The sequence below is a fragment of the Rhinolophus sinicus genome, chromosome 11 (genome assembly GCF_057876585.1).
Source record: "Rhinolophus sinicus isolate RSI-liver-muscle chromosome 11, RSI-T2T, whole genome shotgun sequence".
NCBI lineage: Eukaryota > Metazoa > Chordata > Mammalia > Chiroptera > Rhinolophidae > Rhinolophus > Rhinolophus sinicus.
The window spans coordinates 27,209,219-27,217,489 of NC_142511.1; the positions used below are offsets into that span (position 1 = coordinate 27,209,219).

The window sequence follows — 8,271 nt, forward strand, 5'->3', positions numbered from 1 at the left end:
AGGGGGGCGTGGTAAAAGCCATTCCGGGCGTGGGGAGTCCCAGGATGCCAGGGCGCCCAGACATATGTCACAGTCAGGGAAGTGACAGAGGCCTGTGGAGCCACTAGGGGGCGCGAAGGGGCCTCGCTGCGGGCCAGGAGTAGCTCGTCGCCCACACCAGCGGCGACCGGAGGAGGCGGGGAGCGGGCGGGAGGCACTCGGGCAGACATGCTCGCCACCCGAGCGGCCCAGCAGCATGGCGCGTGCGCTCAGGAGGCAAGTCGGGAGCAGGCTCTTGGAGTGCCGGGAGCCGGGTCCCAGTGCCTAAGGCCATACCACCCTGAACGCAGCAGATCTCGTCTGATCTCGGAAGCGAAGCAGGGTCTGTCCTGGTTAGTACTTGGATGGGAGACCGCCTGGGAATACCTGTTGGCTTTTGCTAGCGTCTCCTTTTGCATCGCCGCTCCGGCGTGGCTCTCTCTGCAGCCTCCCAGCCAGCCGCAGGTCCCCCTGACCAGCAGAGGGTCAGCCGCCCGGCACTACAAGCTGGCAGCCCCGGCCGCACACCAGGCCCGTGGGCCAGGGCTCCCCCCACACACCCTCCTCTCAGTCCTCTTCGGTCCCGCAGGCCGTCATCGCGAATCCTTCGCCGACTCGCGGTCGCCGCCACCGCCGCCTGCGCCAAAGCCACCGCCACCACCGGGCTCCCCACCCCCTCCACCCCCCCCCCCCCCCCCGCCAGCGCTGCCCTCGCCCCCGCCCCTGTCCCCGCCCCCGCCGCCGCCACCGCCAAACTCCCTCAAACTCCCTCCTGTGCTCTCCCCACCTCGGCCGCCAGCACCGCGCTCCCCATCTCCGCCACCAGTGCTGCCCTCTCCCCCACCCCCGCCCCCGCCGCCGCCATATCCGTACTCCCTCAATTCCCTCCTCCGCTCTCCCCGCCTCCAGCACCGCCATCTCCCCCGCCCCCGCCCCAGACCCCCGCAGCCACCATCGCCATACTCCCTCAGTCTCCCGCCTCTGCTCTCCCGGCCTCCGCCGCCAGCACCGCCCTCACGCCCTCCCCAGCCCCCGCTGCCGCCATTGCCGCACTCCCTCAATTCCCTCCTCTGCTCTCCCCGCCTCCAGCACCGCCATCTTCCCCGCCCCCGCCCCAGCCCCCGCCGCCACCAATGCCATACTCGCTCAGTCTCCCGCCTCTGCTCTCCTGGCCTCCGCCGCCAGCACCGCCCTCACGCCCTCCCCAGCCCCCGCCGCCACCGCCGCCGCCATCGGCCCCCGTGTCCCAGCGCCCACCGTCAAAGCCCCCATTGTCGCCGCCGCCATCGTCGCCCTGGCGCCATCCACGCGGTTGCCATCGCCTACCTCGCCACCCTCCCCTGCCTCCGCCGCCGCCGCCGCCGCCGCCGCCGCCGCAGCCGCCCCCGCCGCCGCCGCGGGATCCTCCCACAACTCCCAGGCCCAGGGTTGCCTGCTGGTGCAGGCCTCCACCAGCCTTGGGGCTGCGGTTGGGGGTAAACCTGGTGGCGGTAGGGGGGCGGGTTGTATGCCGGTCTGGGTGCGGGGAGTCCCAGGATGCCAGAGTTCCACGACTTCTGGCACCATCAGGGAAGTGGCAGTGTCCCATGGAGCCCCGGGTGGCGCGAAGGGGCCTCGCTGTCGGCCAGGAGTAGCCCGCCGCCCACGCCAGGGGCATTAGGAAGAGGCGGGGAGCCGGACTGGGGGGGGACGCGGTGCTGGCAGAGCCGGCCCGCGGGTCGATGCTCGCCACCGGAGCGGCTCATCTGCATGGCGGGCGCTCACGAGACAGGCCGGGAGCAGGCTCTTGGGGCGCGGGACCCGGGTCCCAGCGTCTACGGCCATACCACCCTGAACGCGCCCGATCTCCTCTGAGCTCGGGAGCTAAGCAGGGAGGGGCCTGGTTAGTACTTGCATGGGAGACCTCCTGGGAATACCTGTAGGCTTTTGCTCGCCTCTCCTTTTGCGCCGCCGCCCCGGCGTGCCTCCCTCCGAATCCCTGCCGCCCCTTGCCCCTCTGCAACCCCTGCAGCCGCCCAGCCAGCCGAAGGTCCCCCTGGCCAGAGGAGGGACAGCCGCCCAGCACTACAAGCTCGCATCCCCGGCCGCACACCAGGCCTGTCGGCCAGGGCTCCCCCCCTCTCCCTCTTCTTAGTGCTCTTCGCCGAGGCAGGCCGTCAGCCTGCAGCAGTCAGCCGCGTCTAGGTCGCCGCCGCCGCCACCGCCATCGCAGGGCTCCCTCTCGCTCCCCGACCCTGCCGCCGCCGCAACCCCCAACGCCCAAGCCCAGGGCTGCCTGCCGGCGCAGGCTTCCACCAGGCTCTCTCCATCCCAGGACGTGCCGGTCCTTTGCACCTCGGCCCGAGCCCAGGGGACGCCCATCCCTGCGCCTGCCCCTGGGCCCCGAGACACAGGATCGGCGTGTCCTCGGGCAAACGGGACGCCCACCCGCCCCGCCCCACCGCAGTCTTCTGTCTCCGCGGGCAGGCACCTCTCCCCACACCCCCGCGCGTCCCCTCCCATCTCCCACAAGAGCCAGGAGCCCTCCCTTCCCGCCGGCCACGGTGTCCCCGACACAAAGGGCACAAAGAGCCGGGACAAACCAGGGGACGGCGGGAGCAGCACCCCAACACACCACGCGCCATCGACTCCAGGGGAGACCGCCACAAGGGAAGAGCAGGCACGCAGGCACACAATCCTCACAACCAGGGTGCCTGGGGGCTGCCACTCTCCTCCCGCGGGCGGGTCCCTGGGCGGGGCTCAGAGCCCACTGGCCCTCCGGAGACCCTGGCGGCCCGCCCCGGGGGCTTCAATGGTGACTGCCAACGCCAGGGCAATGCCTCCTTGGCGGAGCCCAGCCCCGGGCACGACCACACTCCGGTGGAGAAGCCACCACTTCAACACAGCCTCAGTGCGTCTGTCCCAGTCCGTGTGCCCGAATGGGCGTCCCTCCCACCCTCCCCCACCCCATGTCTGTCTGGCTCTGTGACGTGCCTGTTGGGTTCTGGCTCTGGCTCAGGAGCTCTCTCCCCGCGTGCCAGCCCCCTCTTTCTCTGTCTCTGTCCATGTCTCTCTGTATGTCTAGACACATACATGTACATATACGTGTATATTTCCATCTCGCTCCCTCTTACTCCTCCTCCCGTTCTGTCTGTCTGTCCCTGTCCTGCGGGGACTCTAGTCCCTCTGCCCGCACAAGAACGCAGGATTTGGCGAGGCCAAGAAGGAACACCCACAGAGCCACGGATAGGGGGCTCATAGCACCATGTCTCACGGGCGGCTGGCTTGGAGACACGGCAAGCCGGAGCCGCCCGATCCCCCACCTGCTGGCCGATTCTCTGCCAACCAACAGACCCACCAAGCCGGCCCACTGCAGTCCGCGCCCCTCTGCAATTTGCAGTCCACCATCCGCGCTTCCTAGCTTGGCCACCGCAGCTCTGCCGGTGTCCAATGGCCAACTGGCAACAGCTGAAGGCCAAGCGGTAACAGCTGATGTCAGTGCAGCCCCACGCAGTACCCCCGTCCCCCGGTACCCCCGTCTCCCCGTCACCCCTGTCTCCGTTCCCCCGGTTCCCCGTCTTCCTGTCCCCCGTCTCCCGGGTCCCCCGTCCCCACGTTCCACCATCCCCCCTATTCCGGTCCCCCCACCCGTCCCCTGTTCCCCCCGTCCCCTGATCCCCCTGTTCCCCCGTACCCCCATCCACCCTCTCCCAGTCCACACGTCCCCCGGTGGCCCGTCCCCCCAGTCCCCCCACGCCCCTGGTCCACCCGTCCCCCATTCCCTCGTCTCCCGGTCCCCCCCTCCCCGGGTCCCCCGACCCCCGTTCCCCCGTCTCCCGGTCCTCCGTCTCGCGGTCCACCTGTCCCCCGGTCCCCCAGTCCCAACGTCTCCCCGTCCCCCCGTCCCTCCTTCGCCTGGTCCCCCCGTCCCCCCATACCCCCGGTCTCCCGTTCCCCGGTCCCCCGTCTCCTGGTCCCCCGGTCCCCCGGTTCCCCCGGCGCCCAGGCGCCCTTCTACCGGTCCCCCCGTTCCCCGGTCGCCCCGTCTCCCGGTCCCCAGTCTCCCGGTCCCCTGTCTCCCGGTCGCCCGGTCTTCCGGTCCCCCGGTCCTCCGTCCAGTGTTACCCCCTTCCCCCGGTCCCCCGGTCCCCCCATCTCCCTGTCCCTCTGTCTCCCGGTCCGGCCGCACACCCATCCCCCCGTCTCCCGGTCCCCCGTCTCCCGGTCGCCCGGTCCCCAGGTCCCCCGTCTCCCGGTCCCCTCATCCCCTGGACCCCCAACCCCCGGTCCCTGGCCCCCGGTCCCCCGGTCCCCCAGTCCCCCGGTTCCCCCATCGCCCTGGCCCCCGTCTACCGATCCCCCAGTTCTCCGTTCGCCCCGTCTTCCGGTCCTCCCGTCCCACAGTCTCCCGTCTCCCGGTGTCCCATCTCCCGGTCACCCCGTCCCCGGTCCCCCGTCTCGCGGTCCCCCGTCTCCTAGTCGCCCCGTTCCCCGGTACCCGATCTCCCGGTCCCCTCATCCCCCAGTCCCCCAACCCCCGGTCCCCCGGTCCCCCCGTCCCCCGGTCCCCGGTCCCCCGGTCCCCCCATCTCCCGGTCCACTGGTACCCCCGTCCCCCCAGTCCATTCATGCCCCTGGTCACCCCGTCGCCCGGTCCCCTATCCCCCGGTCCCCCCAACCTCCGGTCCCCCGGTCCGCGGGTCCCCTGGTCCCCCCATCCGCCGTTCCCCCGGTCCCCCCCGTCTCCGTTGCCCCGGTCCCCCCGTCCCCCGGTCCCCCCGTACCCCGGTCCCCCCGACCCTCCAGTCCCCCTGTCCCTCTGTCTCCCGGTCCCCCCGTCACCCCGTCCCCCCGGCCCCAGGTCCCCCATCTCCCGGTCCCCCCGTCTCACGGTCCCCCGTTCCCCCGTTTCCCGGTCCCCCCCTCCCCATGTCCCTCGTCCCCCAGTACCCTCGTACTCCTGTCCCTCCATCCACCGGTCTCCTGGTCCCTCCGTCCCACCGTCCGCCAGTCCCACCGTCCTCTCATTCCCCCAATCCCCCAGTCCCCCAGTCTCCCTGTCCCCCAATTCCCCGGTCTCCCTTTCCCCTGGTACCGTGTCCCCCCATCTCCCGGTCCCCCCGTCCCCTGGTCCCACTGTCTCCCAGTACCCAGTCCCCCTGTCCCCCCGGTCCCCCGGTCCCCTTGTCCCCCCATCCCCCAGTCCCCCCGTCCCCCCGGCCCTCTCGTACTCCCGTCCCCCCATCTTCCGGTCACCCCTTCCCCCCGTCCCACATGCCCCCGTCTCCCAGACCCCCCGTCCCCCGGTTCTCCCAGTTCCAACGGTCTCCCTGTCCCCCTGTCACCCTTCCCCCATCTCCTGGTACCCGGTCCCCCGGTACCCCCGCCCCGGGTTCCTACAGTCCCACCGTTCTCCCTGTCCCCCCCCTTACACCCGTCTCCCGGTCCCCTGTCCCCCGGTCCTCCCATCCCCCGGTCCCCCTGTCCCCCCGTTCTGTCTGTCGGTCCCTGTCCTGCGGGGACTCTAGTCCCTCTGCCCGCACAAGAACCCAGGATTTGGCGAGGCCAAGAAGGAACACCAACAGAGCCACGGATAGGGGGCTCATAGCACCATGTCTCACGGGCGGCTGGCTTGGAGACACGGCAAGCCGGAGCCGCCCGATCCCCAACCTGCCGGACGATTCTCTGCCAACCAACAGACCCACCAAGCCGGCCCACTGCAGTCCGCGCCCCTCTGCAATTTGCAGTCCACCATCCGCGCTTCCTACCTTGGCCACCGCAGCTCTGCCAGTGGCCAATGGCCAACTGGCAACAGCTGATGGCCAAGCGGTAACAGCTGATGTCCGTGCAGCCCTCACGCAGCACCCCTCCACGCGAGGCCCAGAGCCTGGAAAGTGCTCTCTGCAAGTCTGTCCCCACAGTCCCCGTCTGTCTCTCTCCGCCTACCTCTTGCTCCGTCTCTGGCCTTCTCTCATCCTCTCTCTCAACACCCTGGGTCAGGAGAGGTGATGTGTAGCCAGTGAAGTGACCAGTGATCGGGCGGGACGCCGGTCGCTGATGAGGGGCGAGGGCCCAGACAGAAGGCTGTGTGACGAAGGGTGGCGGCAGTCTGGAGGTGCTGCCCCCTGGTCGCGGGTGGCTCTCCCTGGCTTTGGGCCAGTGGGTGGGGCCGGCCAGGGCCAGGGCCTGGGTCGCACGTCCCTAGGGTGGAGGGGACTGAGAGGACCCTGCGACCCCCTCGGTGGCCCTGAGTGGTGGGGACAGCACAGCAGCAAGGGGGGTGTGCGGTTGTGGGGCTGGGGGGGGGGGATGAGAGGGGTTGGGGTAGGGGGGCGTGGTAAAAGCCATTCCGGGCGTGGGGAGTCCCAGGATGCCAGGGCGCCCAGACATATGTCACAGTCAGGGAAGTGACAGAGGCCTGTGGAGCCACTAGGGGGCGCGAAGGGGCCTCGCTGCGGGCCAGGAGTAGCTCGTCGCCCACACCAGCGGCGACCGGAGGAGGCGGGGAGCGGGCGGGAGGCACTCGGGCAGACATGCTCGCCACCCGAGCGGCCCAGCAGCATGGCGCGTGCGCTCAGGAGGCAAGTCGGGAGCAGGCTCTTGGAGTGCCGGGAGCCGGGTCCCAGTGCCTAAGGCCATACCACCCTGAACGCAGCAGATCTCGTCTGATCTCGGAAGCGAAGCAGGGTCTGTCCTGGTTAGTACTTGGATGGGAGACCGCCTGGGAATACCTGTTGGCTTTTGCTAGCGTCTCCTTTTGCATCGCCACTCCGGCGTGGCTCCCTCTGCAGCCTCCCAGCCAGCCGCAGGTCCCCCTGACCAGCAGAGGGTCAGCCGCCCGGCACTACAAGCTGGCAGCCCCGGCCGCACACCAGGCCCGTGGGCCAGGGCTCCCCCCACACACCCTCCTCTCAGTCCTCTTCGGTCCCGCAGGCCGTCATCGCGAATCCTTCGCCGACTCGCGGTCGCCGCCACCGCCGCCTGCGCCAAAGCCACCGCCACCACCGGGCTCCCCACCCCCTCCACCCCCCCCCCCCCCCCCCGCCAGCGCTGCCCTCGCCCCCGCCCCTGTCCCCGCCCCCGCCGCCGCCACCGCCAAACTCCCTCAAACTCCCTCCTGTGCTCTCCCCACCTCGGCCGCCAGCACCGCGCTCCCCATCTCCGCCACCAGTGCTGCCCTCTCCCCCACCCCCGCCCCCGCCGCCGCCATATCCGTACTCCCTCAATTCCCTCCTCCGCTCTCCCCGCCTCCAGCACCGCCATCTCCCCCGCCCCCGCCCCAGACCCCCGCAGCCACCATCGCCATACTCCCTCAGTCTCCCGCCTCTGCTCTCCCGGCCTCCGCCGCCAGCACCGCCCTCACGCCCTCCCCAGCCCCCGCTGCCGCCATTGCCGCACTCCCTCAATTCCCTCCTCTGCTCTCCCCGCCTCCAGCACCGCCATCTTCCCCGCCCCCGCCCCAGCCCCCGCCGCCACCAATGCCATACTCGCTCAGTCTCCCGCCTCTGCTCTCCCGGCCTCCGCCGCCAGCACCGCCCTCACGCCCTCCCCAGCCCCCGCCGCCACCGCCGCCGCCATCGGCCCCCGTGTCCCAGCGCCCACCGTCAAAGCCCCCATTGTCGCCGCCGCCATCGTCGCCCTGGCGCCATCCACGCGGTTGCCATCGCCTACCTCGCCACCCTCCCCTGCCTCCGCCGCCGCCGCCGCCGCCGCCGCCGCAGCCGCCCCCGCCGCCGCCGCGGGGTCCTCCCACAACTCCCAGGCCCAGGGTTGCCTGCTGGTGCAGGCCTCCACCAGCCTTGGGGCTGCGGTTGGGGGTAAACCTGGTGGCGGTAGGGGGGCGGGTTGTATGCCGGTCTGGGTGCGGGGAGTCCCAGGATGCCAGAGTTCCACGACTTCTGGCACCATCAGGGAAGTGGCAGTGTCCCATGGAGCCCCGGGTGGCGCGAAGGGGCCTCGCTGTCGGCCAGGAGTAGCCCGCCGCCCACGCCAGGGGCATTAGGAAGAGGCGGGGAGCCGGACTGGGGGGGGACGCGGTGCTGGCAGAGCCGGCCCGCGGGTCGATGCTCGCCACCGGAGCGGCTCATCTGCATGGCGGGCGCTCACGAGACAGGCCGGGAGCAGGCTCTTGGGGCGCGGGAGCCGGGTCCCAGCGTCTACGGCCATACCACCCTGAACGCGCCCGATCTCCTCTGATCTCGGGAGCTAAGCAGGGAGGGGCCTGGTTAGTACTTGCATGGGAGACCTCCTGGGAATACCTGTAGGCTTTTGCTC

At 71.0% G+C, this 8,271-nt stretch overlaps 4 pseudogenes; all 4 read left to right on the plus strand.

Moving 5' to 3' along the window:
* Positions 1–301: 301 nt before the first annotated feature.
* Positions 302–421, plus strand: LOC148756759 (5S ribosomal RNA; annotated as a pseudogene).
* A 1,409-nt stretch (positions 422–1,830) lies between these two features.
* On the plus strand, positions 1,831–1,950 carry LOC148756760 (5S ribosomal RNA; annotated as a pseudogene).
* A 4,674-nt stretch (positions 1,951–6,624) lies between these two features.
* LOC148756761 (5S ribosomal RNA) lies at positions 6,625–6,744 on the plus strand (annotated as a pseudogene).
* A 1,407-nt stretch (positions 6,745–8,151) lies between these two features.
* LOC148756762 (5S ribosomal RNA) lies at positions 8,152–8,271 on the plus strand (annotated as a pseudogene).